The sequence below is a fragment of the Chenopodium album genome, chromosome 5 (genome assembly GCF_948465745.1).
Source record: "Chenopodium album chromosome 5, dcCheAlbu1.1, whole genome shotgun sequence".
Lineage (NCBI taxonomy): Eukaryota > Viridiplantae > Streptophyta > Magnoliopsida > Caryophyllales > Amaranthaceae > Chenopodium > Chenopodium album.
In genome coordinates this window covers 2,209,931-2,222,077 of record NC_137838.1, presented here as the reverse complement: position 1 = coordinate 2,222,077, position 12,147 = coordinate 2,209,931, and the positions used below count along the sequence as shown (strand labels likewise).

The 12,147-nt window shown below is 34.5% G+C and overlaps 1 pseudogene; it reads right to left on the bottom strand.

The window, feature by feature from the left end:
* Positions 1–1,127: 1,127 nt before the first annotated feature.
* Positions 1,128–2,949, bottom strand: LOC145630030 (pentatricopeptide repeat-containing protein At2g29760, chloroplastic pseudogene; annotated as a pseudogene).
* Positions 2,950–12,147: the final 9,198 nt, after the last annotated feature.

Below are 12,147 nucleotides of genomic sequence, written 5' to 3'. Positions count from 1 at the left end.
TAATCCCACTGACATCTCACTCACTTCGTTATTAAACCAGTAAAAAATAAAAAATAAAAATAATAAAAAAAAAAAACTCAGTTGGGTGTTGGATCGTGTAAATTTGATTTGGCAATTCACATTGGGTAATCAAATCGGTTACAGGGTGACTCGAATTTACTGGATAACCGTGTTTTCTGTTGGTGTAGTACCTAGGTCATAAATATCATGTTCCATTTTTTACGAAACATAAATTTTTGCTTTGATAATATCGATTTCCAAAATTGTTGCTTATCCTGAGGCTCTAATTCCTGCTGACTTTGTCGATTTTGTTTGAATGCAAAAATCATCCAATGCATGAAAGCAATTTGCCAAGCTACGATTTCCACATTGTGTCTTTGTTTTTTTTATTTACGTAGTAGTTTAAATTATTTGTAACTCACTTTCAAATTTTCAGGGACCTTATCTTTATACAGTCACCTCCAAGAAGGCAAGACTATTAGACTAGTCTTGTTTTCTGGCCCACCAAAATTGAATGAAAATCACCTCCCTTCTCCCACAAGTGTAACATATCTATACATATATTGAGCATCAGCTCCTAAATTCAGGAAGTAGCACCGACACAAATTATTACATGCACTTGAGAGTACCTAGAAGGACGCTTCCACCAGTGCATGACGAGTCTGGTGACCATATGCTGACTCATATGTATCACTGGGCTCCTGGCCTCCCACACATGAGCCCAAAGCCTAAAACACTTGCTACGAAAGCCAATGGCATCGGGTTTGGGCTCAAGGCATTGGCTTTGGGCTCAGATGGCTAAGCACCACAAACTCACTTATTAAGTACGTCTTTGGAACTTCAGATGATGGCTTCTGCACAATATTTGTAATGATCATTAAGACAGTTAAACACGCTATAGAACTCAACACCAAGCCCAAGCTGAAGGCTAACACACCTGAATTTCTCCTTGGAAGGACACAGGCACACAGCAGGCTCTAAGCACCAAAAGCTCAAACTTATTTTATACAGCTTCAGGCTGTTGGCTTTAACCCAATGCTAATTTGAATGTGCTGCAGAAGCAACCGTATGCCCAAACTGAAGGCTATGACAACAAAATTTCTCGTGGACAAAGGGGCATAAACACCGTGAATTTTACCTAGTTACTTCAACAGAACTCCAGGCTGATGGCTTTTGCACGCGGTTTTCCTCCATCAAATCTCTGTATTTCATAGCAGCATCCCACCTTTCTGCGCCTGCATAAGCATCCGATAAAAGTACATAGTTTCCACTATTACCAGCATCTGATTCAAGAAGCTTACTTGAAACAATCTCAGCTAAGGCAACATTTTTATGTAGCTTGCAGGCACTCAACAAGATTCTCCATAATACTGCATCAGGAGGTGTTGTCATCTTGAGTATGAAGTTATATGCTCTCTCTAATTCACCAGAACGACTCAAGAGATCAACTACACAACCATAATGTTTCATTTGTGGGATAATTCCATAGATTCTATACATACTATCGAAAAATTCCATCCCCTTGTCTACCAATCCAGCATGCGAGCAAGCTAGCAATATGCCGACAAAGGTTCCATTAGTTGGCCTAACGTTTTTGCATAACATTTCCTCAAATAGCTGAACAGCAGAATCAGCAAAACCATTTACTGCAAGCCCTGCTATAACTGCAGTCCATGAGACAGAGTCTTTATCATTTATACCTTGAAAAACTTGTAATGCCATCTTAACATCCCCACATTTGCAGTACAAATCAATTAAAGAGTTACCAACATACATGTCTACTCTGATATTATGCTCAATTATGAATTCATGAATTTCCTTGCCCATGTCATGCATTCCTAGATGAGCACAAGCAGAAAGCACACTCGATATTGTAATTTCGTCTGGTTTAACCTTATTCAACATCATTTCCTGAAAAAGTTTCACAGCATCAGAAAATCTGCCTGCTTGTGAATACCCAGTAATCATTGATGTCCAAGAAACCACATCCCTCTTTGGCATTTCATGGAAGAGCTTCCTTGCCATAACCAAATTTCCAATTTTTGCATAACCTATCATCAAAGAATTCCAAGAGACACTATTTCTATCACTCATCCGATCAAACACCCCCTGGGCTGAGTCCATCATCCGACGCTTTCCATACATATCAATCAAAGTATTCCCCAAATAAACATCTATATCAACACCACTTCTCTCAATGTAATCCACCATTGAATCAACAATATTCCACTCACTCAACACATTACAGGCCATGATAACTTTCACCATTGTCACAGCATCCGCCCTCACATTCGCCACCTGCATCGAATCGAAAACACCCAGAACTTCTGTATACTTATTGCATTGACTATACCCACAAATCAAAGAGTTCCAAGTGACCAAATCTCTCTCAGTCATTTCATCAAACACCTTCTGTGCAAAACCCATTTCCCCACATGATCCATACATATGTATCAAAGCATTTGACACAAACAAATATGATTCATACCCAAGTTTTAATCCATGAACATGAATCTTTTTACCCTGCAAAACATCTGAAACACGACCACATGCCTTAAGAACAAATATAAAAGTCAAATTATTCCCAGTTAACCCATAGTTTCTCATATCATTATACATATAAATTGCTTTAATTGGATCATCACTTTTGGATAATCCCTTTATCAAATGATTCCATATTAACAATGGGGGTCGTTGAATTTGACCAAATACAATCTGGGCTTTGTGTAATGTGATTGAGGAGAGAGAATATGAGCGCAAAACTAGAGAAATTGAATCTGGGTCTTTGTGTTTTTGGGTTCTGATCAAATGGCCATGAAGCTCTTTAATGGCGTCGATTGAGGTTGAATTTCTGGGTGATTCTTGCGATTTGGTGATCGAAGTGAAGCTGCTTAATTGGCGTGAAAAGGGTTTAATAAATTGCATGGAAAATCTGGATTGAAGTATCATGAAGATTGAGGTTATAAGGTATGATGGTTGAAATATGGAACCTAGTTTTTGGAATTTTAGCAAAATTTGAGATTTTGAGTAGTTCTTGATCTTAAAAAGCATTCACTTCCCGCCAAAAAAAATCCTAATTCATTGACATACAATTGTTTTTCTTTTCTTTATTATTATTTTTTTTTTTTTGACAAAATTGACATACAATTGTAAAATTGTGGTTTAATTAATTTCAGATAATGAAAATATCAATCAAATCCTAGGTCAATAACAAGTCGGGTTGATTTCGGGTCGGGTTAGGAACGGGTCGGATTGAATTCAGGTCAGGTTAGTAACAAGTCGAATTAAATTAAGTTTTTGATAAGTTAAAACGGGTTTGGATCAATTTCGTTTCAAGTCGGATTCGGTGAAAGTTAATTAAATTGGCCATTGTAAATTGGTAAATAGGTGCAAGTTGTAAATCAGTAAATTGGTCATTTAAAAGCAAATTGAATGGTTCCAAACACCTAATCGGGATCCCGGAGGGTACTAGGAACTATGGTAAACATTTCGGCAATTTTTATTTTCAGGCGAAAAAAAGTCAAAAAATTCCAAAATTGAAGGCTAATATCCACGCTTTTTAAGAAAATTTTAAAGGTTTCAGGACCCGGTGTCGAAAAGTCTTGAAATTCTATTGGATACATCTTGGGGTCATATAATGTCGTTTGGAACCATATATGATAATTATTTGTTGTCATAAATGTTCGTGGTAGGCTTGAATTAATGATATCAGTGCAAGTTGTAAATTGGTAGTTTAAAGGAAAATTGGATAATTCCACCCACCCAATTGGACTCCCGAAGGGTATAAGGGACCATGGTAAACATTTCGGCAATTTTTATTTCCTGGCGAAAAAAAATAAAAAAAAATCAAAATTGAAGGCTAATATCCACGCTTTTTGAGAAATTTTGGAGTTTTCGGGACCAGGTGTAAAAAAGTATTAATATTTTAGGAGATACATCTCGGGGTCATGTAATGTCGTATGGAACCATAAATGATCATTATATGTTGTCATAAATGTTCGTAATAGGCTTGAGTTAATGAAATCCGTGCAAATAGTAAACCGGTAATTAAATTGGCCGTTGAAAGGCAAATTGGATGGTTCCACCAACCCAATTCAACTCCCGGAGGATATTAGGGACCATGGTAAACATTTCAGCCATTATTATTTTCTGGCGAAAATAAGTCAAAAACTTCCAAAATTGAAGACCACGCTTTTTGATAAATTTTGGAGGTTTCGGGGCCTAGTGTCGAAAAGTCTTGAAACTTTAGGGGATACATCTCGGGGTCATATAATGCTGCTTTTAACCATATATGATCATTATTTAATGTCATAAATGTTCGTGGTAGGCTTGAATTAATAAAATCGGAGCAAGTTGTAAACCAGTAAATTGGTCGTTTAAAGGCAAATTGGATGGTTCCACCCACCCAATTGGACTCCCGGAGAGTATTAGAGACCATGGTAAACATTTCGGCAATTTTTATTTCCGGGGGAAAAAAAATCAAAAAATTTCGAAATTAAAGGCTAATATCCACGCTTTTTGAGAAATTTTAGAGGTTTTGGGGCCCGGTTTAGAAAAGTATTAATATTTAAGGGGATACATCTCGGGTCATATAATATCGTATGGAACCATATATGATAATTATATGTTGTCATAAATGTTCGTAGTAGGCTTGAGTTAATGAAATCCGAGTAAGATGTAAACCGGTAATTAAATTGGCTTTTTGAAACAAATTGGATGGTTCCACCAACCCAATTGGACTCGCGGAGGGGATTAGGGACCATGGTAAACATTTCGCAATTTTTATTTTCTGGCGAAAAAAAGTCAAAAAATTCCAAAATTGAGGGCTAATAACCACGCATTTTGAGAAATTTGGAGGTTTCAAGGCCTGGTGCGAAAAGTCTTGATATTCTATGGTATACATCTCGGGGTCATATAATTCCATTTGGAACCATATATAATCATTACTTGTTGTCATAAATGTTCGTGGTAGGCTTGAGTTAATGAAATTGGTTCAAGTTGTAAACCGGTAAATTGGTCGTTTAAAGGCACATTGGATGGTTCCACCCACCCAATTGGACTCCCGGAGAATATTAGGGACCATGGTAAACATTTAGGCAATTTTTATTTTTGAGCGAAAACAAGTCAAAAAATTCCAAAATTAAATGCTAATATCCACGCTTTTTGATAAATTTTGGAGGTTTTGGGGCTCGGTGTCGAAAAGTCTTGAAATTCTATGAGATATATCTCAGGGTCATATAATGCCGTTTGGAACCATATATAATCATAATTTTGTTGTCATAAATGTTCGTGGTGGACTTGAATTAATGAAATCGGTGCAAGTTGTAAACCGGTAAATTGGTAGTTTAAAGGCAAATTGGATGATTCCATCCACCCAATTGGACTCCCAAAGGATATTAGGGACCTCGGTAAACATTTCGACAATTTTTATTTCCTAGCGAAAAAAAAATCAAAAAATTTTAAAATTGAAGGCTAATATCCACGATTTTTGAGAAATTTTATAGTTTTCGGGGCCCGGTGTAGAAAAGTATTGATATTTTAAGGGATACATCTCCTGGTCATATAATTCCGTTTGGAACCATAAATGATCATTACATGTTGTCATAAATATTCGTAGTAGGCTTGATTTAATAAAATCCGTGCAAGTAGTAAACCGGTAATTAAATTGGCCGTTTATTAAAGGCAAATTGGATGGTTCCACCAACCCAATTAGAGTCTCGAAGGATATTAGGGACCATGGTAAACATTTCAGTAATTTTTTTTTTCAGGTGAAAAAAAGTCAAAAAATTCCAAAATTGAAGGCTAATATCCACGTTTTTTGAGAAATTTTGAAGGTTTCAGGGCTCAATGTCGAAAAGTCTTGCAATTTTAGGAGATACGACTATGGGTCATATAATGTTGTTTGGAACCATATATGATCATTATTTAACGTCATAAATGTTCGTAGTAGGCTTGAATTCATGAAATCGGTGCAAGTTGTAAGTTGGTAAATTGGTTGTTTAAAGGCAAATTGGATGGTTCCACCCACTCAATTAGACTCGCGGGGGGGTATTAGGAACCATGGTAAACATTTCGGCAATTTTTATTTTCGGGCGAAAAACAACCAAAAAATTCCAAAATTGAAGGCTAATATCCACGTTTTTTGAGAAATTTTGGAGGTTTCTAGGCCCGGTGCGAAAAGTCTTGAAATTCTATGGGATACAACGAACATTTATGACAACATATGATGATCATATATGGTTTTATACGGCATTATATGACCCCGAGATGTATCCCTAATATTAATACTTTTCTACACCGGGCCCCGAACCTCCAAAATTTATCAAAAATCGTGGATATTAGCCTTCAATTTTGAAATTTCAAATTTTTTTTCGTCCAAAAATAAAAATTGTCGAAATGTTTACCATGGTCCCTAATACCGTCCGAGAGTCTTATTGGGTGTGTGGAACCATCCAATTCAATTTGCCTTTAAACGACCAAATTACTGGTTTACAACTTGCACCGATTTTATTAACTCAAACCTACCACGACCATTATGACAACAAATAATGATTATATATGGTTCCAAATAGCATTATATGACCCCGAGATGTATCCCCTAAAATTTCAAGACTTTTCGACACCGGGCCCCGAAAGCTCCAAAATTTCTTAAAAAGCGTGAATATTAGCCTTCAATTTTGGAATTTTTTGACTTTTTTTTGCCCATAAATAAAAATTGCCGAAATGTTTACCATGGTCCCTAATACCCTTCGAAAGTCCAATTGGGTTGGTGGAACAATTCAATTTGCCTTTAAATGGCCAATTTAATTACCGGTTTACAACTTGCACGGATTTCATTAACTCAAGCCTAATATGAACATTTATGACAACATATAATGACCATATATGGCTCCATACGACATTATATGAACCCGACTCAAACCCGAGAGTTCCCCTAACCCGTTTTTACCCGTGAAAACTCGAATTAAACCCGACCTATTGTTCACCCGACCCGAATGTAACCCAACCCAAACTCAATAAGAAGTATGACCCTACGTGACCCGACTGAAGCATGACCCAACCCAAACCCGACCCGCATAGGTTATGGAATTAATCTAAATTGACCCGACCCAATCTTACCCGACCTGATTACCCGAATTAACAGCTCTAATTGAGATCAATGGAATTGACTCCAATTTGAGGAGTTTCATATTATCTAACAAAATATTTGGAATAATTAATGGTAAATACTTTTATATATATAGAATGATAATAAGGGACATTGATATGGATTAGATTCGATTTTACGTTTTTTAAAAATTTTTTTAGCTGCGTAATTAGGGTTTATGCTATCATATGGATTTGTAAAATTTATTTTGTATAATTGTTTTTACACGGAGTACATGATATATATATTAATATGGAAAAATTATTAATTTATTTTTTCTAGTATGCATTGATTCCTCCGTATTTAAAACTATAAATATTTAAGGGAAATTCTCTTTGGTAACACCGTGTTTTTTTACTTTCTCAGTGGTAAATTGCAAAAAAACTTATTATCTTTGGTAACATTGTATTATTGTTTACCAAAGATAATAATCATTTTAGTTAAAATTATTAACCATGGTTAGTTTTATTATTTTTTTAATAATGAACTTAAATTTAAAAAATTTTAAAAAAACACCCAACCCTCCCACCAAACCAGCAACCAGCCCCTCCCTTTGCCGGCGCCGCCGCCACCCAGACCCTTTCCCTTTTTCTGGCGCCGGCGAACAGCCATTCCCCTCCCCCTTCGATTTCCACCTCACTTCCCTTGAAACTACTTGGAACTTCACCTCCCCCACCCCTGAAACCACCTGGAAACCGCCCCCACCCCCCAAAACCACCTGGAAACCTCCCCCACCCAGCCCACCACACTCGAAGAACCCTAATCGGCCCTCCCACACCCTCACAAACTGTCGGCGACCTTTCCTCCACCACCATCCTCTCTCTCCTCTAACCGAACATTCTCCTCCTACCGCCGGTGACCCCCTCCTCTCTCTCCTATGACCAAGCCTTCTCCTCCCATCGCCGGTGTCCCCTTCCTTACCGGCGAAAAACGCCCCTTCAAACCCTAAATCGAACATAAGGAACCCTAAAATCGAGCAAAAATAACCCTCAAAACTGAGCGAAATCAAACCCAGCGAAATCAAACCCAAAAACCGAGCAAAATCGTACCCTAAAGCTTCGAAAATTTGAGGAATTAATCTGATTTCATTTAGGGAGAAGAGATTGAGAATTTGAGGATTTTCGAGGGGGATTTCAGGGTTGGGGGAGTTGGTTTCGGGGAAGGCGTGGTGGTTCAAGGGGAAAGAGAAGCGCGCGGGGGGGGGGGGGGGGGGGAGGGGAGGCCGGCCGTCGGTGCACCGGCGAAGGTAAGGCTGGGCGCCGACGTGGGTTGGAGCAGGGGAGGACGTGGCTGGCTGTTGGGGAGATGGGTGATTTTTTTTAATAAAAATATTTCTAAAATAAATATTAAAAAAAAAAAACTAATTAACCATAGTTAAATATATAGTTAAATTTCATCATTAATGTTATAATTGAATAATATAAAAAATTTAGGTTTACCAAAGATATTAAGATTTTTCGCAATTCACCACTGAGAAATGTAAAAACTATAGTGTTACCAAAGAGAATTTCCCAATATTTAATAGGAAAACATCAAAATGGTCGAAATTTTGCTCAATTGAACCTCGATTAGATTGTATATATAATAATGGAGTAATTGATTATTCAACCTGACCAAAGATTTGATCTTTTGATAAAAGAAGCAAATTGCCCCATTTATCCTTATTGTTTATTTGATTATGTAATAGATCCTACAAAGTTTAGTACGGAGTAATAGTTACACGCTTTTATAGCCATTGTAATGTTTAAATCACAACCTTACATTTGTTTAATTAGTACTCCGTACTACGCATAAATCTACATCGTTCATCCAGATGATTAATTAATACTATAATTTTTTTATTCAAAAAACTCTGTTAATCTTTACCTGTTTTCTTTTCAACCCAATATGTATTCCACTTCATATTCAAGAAATAAGAAAAAAATCTCCATATTTCACATAAGATGTTTAAAAAATTGCAATTAAAGATTATTTTATGAAAGCTTTACGAAAATTGGATCATAACGGTACACTAGTTATAGTCAATTGAGTTTGATTTAGAGCAAGGAGGTGTTGTACAATATCATCAAATTACTATTCAATCGTTTTAACTCTCTTAAGATAATACTTCATAAATTATAATATTTTAAACAGTTTAAAGCTAGTTTTTTTACAAAGCTTGAGATGGAGACTCGAAAATTCAAGACCCAACTTAAGACCTAATTTAATTATAGATTTTATATTTTTTAAATGGTTCATTAATTAACCATTTCATTTAACTAATTCAAATATATTTGTGATCAAGGGATTATTTATGTGTTCAAAAAAGGGGATTATTTATTTATGATACTAGATTAGTCCCGTACGATGCACGGAAATATAGAGTATATATATTTTATGTATTATTATGTATCAGAAAAATTATTGAGATATAACCATTAGTTGTAAATGCTAATTTTATAAAATTAATTTTGAAGGAGAACAAACCGAATATAAAAATTTAAGCACATACATAAAAGTTAGATTTTTAATATACGAATTTAATTAAACAAATAAATAATGATTTTAAACTTGTAATATATACAGGAAAATAGAAAAAATGTATACATCAAAGTATTTTGTTCGATGAAGCATAAGGGAAAGATGTATTAGATACCAATAGTTGGTGATAGAAGAAAAATAAATAAATTAAAGAGTATAGATAAATTGAGAGGAGGAGAAATTAAATTTGAAATTTGAAATCAAAGAAAATATAATGACGTCAGATTTTATTTAGGCGGAAAATTTTTTCTTATAAAGCTGCCACATGGACAATATGATGTCAGCGGTTGTTCCTTTAATTTATTTATTTATTTATAGATAGATAGATAGATGTGCCTCATGGAGTCATGGTGTCTCCCTCCTTAGAGCGACGCCACTACTACGAAGTATAATACTACTAGTATTACTCTACTGGGCTACTGGGCCAGAAAACAAGTAAAGATGAAGGCGAAGCTACGGGTTGGGCCTCTTTTGATTATATGTCATTGACCCTTAACAAGACCTCAGTTATATAAGAAATTTATTCATATAGCACCCCAATTTTTTGGGATTGAGCCTTTACCAAGTGATGACAATATTTGTATTGGTATATTAATACAAATACTCCATCCGTTTTAAAATACTTGGTTCATTTCTTCATATGTAGAATTTTAGGAGAAATTGGAGAAAGTAATAAAATATGGAGATAGTGGAGTTAGTGGAAGAATAAAAAATTATAAAAACCCAAAAGTAGTGGAGAGAATTTCAGGAGAGAGAATAAGAAATTAATATTGTTGGGTCCACTTGGTGAGAGAAATTAATTAAATATTATAAAATATTTTCAAATAAGAAAATGGAGCAAGTATTTAAAAATGGCCGGAAAAGGAAAGTGGAGCAAGTATTTAAAAACGGAGGGAGTATTATATAGGAAAAAAAATATATATATATGGATTGTATTCCTGTAAATAAGAAGTTAAAAATGAAAAGAAAAAACAATAAATAAACATTTATTACACCAATTTACTCTTGAATTGTCGACAAATTCCCAACTTCATACTACAAAATGAAGTATATTAAATACTTATTTGCAACCAGCATATAGCATTACCCAATTTTATATCATCAATAATTTTTATTGACAATCAGTAAATCAGTTTTTGCATATTTTGAAATGTTATCCATAAAATTATACTTCTAAATATACGGAGTAATTACTAATCTTATGGAGTGGGTGAAAATTCTTACATGTAATCAAGTTTACATAACGGTATATATGTACAATGTATTTAGAGTTAGGTGTATCTAAACATACTGTTTTCTGCTCATTCAATAAATTTTCTCATTTTAAAACCTTCAACCAAGCAAAAACATACGTATAGATGTACCTATTTTTATGTATAACTGGGTTTATAAATCGTAGAGTGGTCCTTCGTAGCTAAAGTATAAAATTATGATAGCTCAATTGGTTAGAGGCTTAGAGCTCTCCTCCCGATTCCAAGAGATTTTGAGATCGATTTTCATCACTTGTCCTTGTGGTTCTCTAAACACCAAAAAAACAAAAAAAAAAAAAAAAAAAAAAAAAAATAAATAAATAAATAAATCATCACACACCTTGATTGTAAACTGTTGGCTAAACCTATTTCCTTGCATTTTTGTACTACTCAGATATTTTAAAGCACAGATAATTATGTTATTTTATTTTACGTGGACTAACCATAGCATGTTAGACTTAAAAATAAAATCGAAAATGGCACAGTAAACGTTAATTGGTTGAGCAAATTGCCAAATTGTTATCTAGTCAACAGCCATTTTGGTTCACTATTTTAACTTATCAGTGTTATCACCTGATATAATTTATTTATTTATTTATAACTATAGAAATTCTAACTTATAAATGGGGTCTGACTCCTGATAAATGCACCAAAAAACACTGCACTTAGATAAAAAAAATTACTACCACTTATTTGACGTGCTCCAACAAGAAATTCTTGACACTGACCCACAAAATTAAAGGAAAATGTTGCTAATTGTCTATATTAATCAACAAATTCATAATTTATACACAATAATGTTGTTTTTGATGTTGGATATTCACACTAATTAGCCAATAACATCAACATATGGTTAATTTAGTCAAGTTCAACATTATAATCAAGTGTTTGATCATCGCTTCTTGTTGAGAAAATATTGGTCAAGAAGAATTTTGTCATTTTGGTGCACGATTATTGTAGTGTAGTCGATAAATTTAAATAGGACACCAATTAGGTTTATATATGTAGTCATGCATACTCTTTTCTAACATCAGCTCATAATTAAAATATTTAAATGAAAAATAGGATAAATTATTTTTTTTTTATTTTTCAAATGACTAGTGAAAGTAGTGGTTTTTTTTTTCTTTGGTTTAAATTTATTGTAAATTAACTTAATTTTGTTAAGGCAAAGTAGTGACAATTCATTGTATAGCTTTTAATATGAAAATCTGTATTAGTGGACATAGTTTG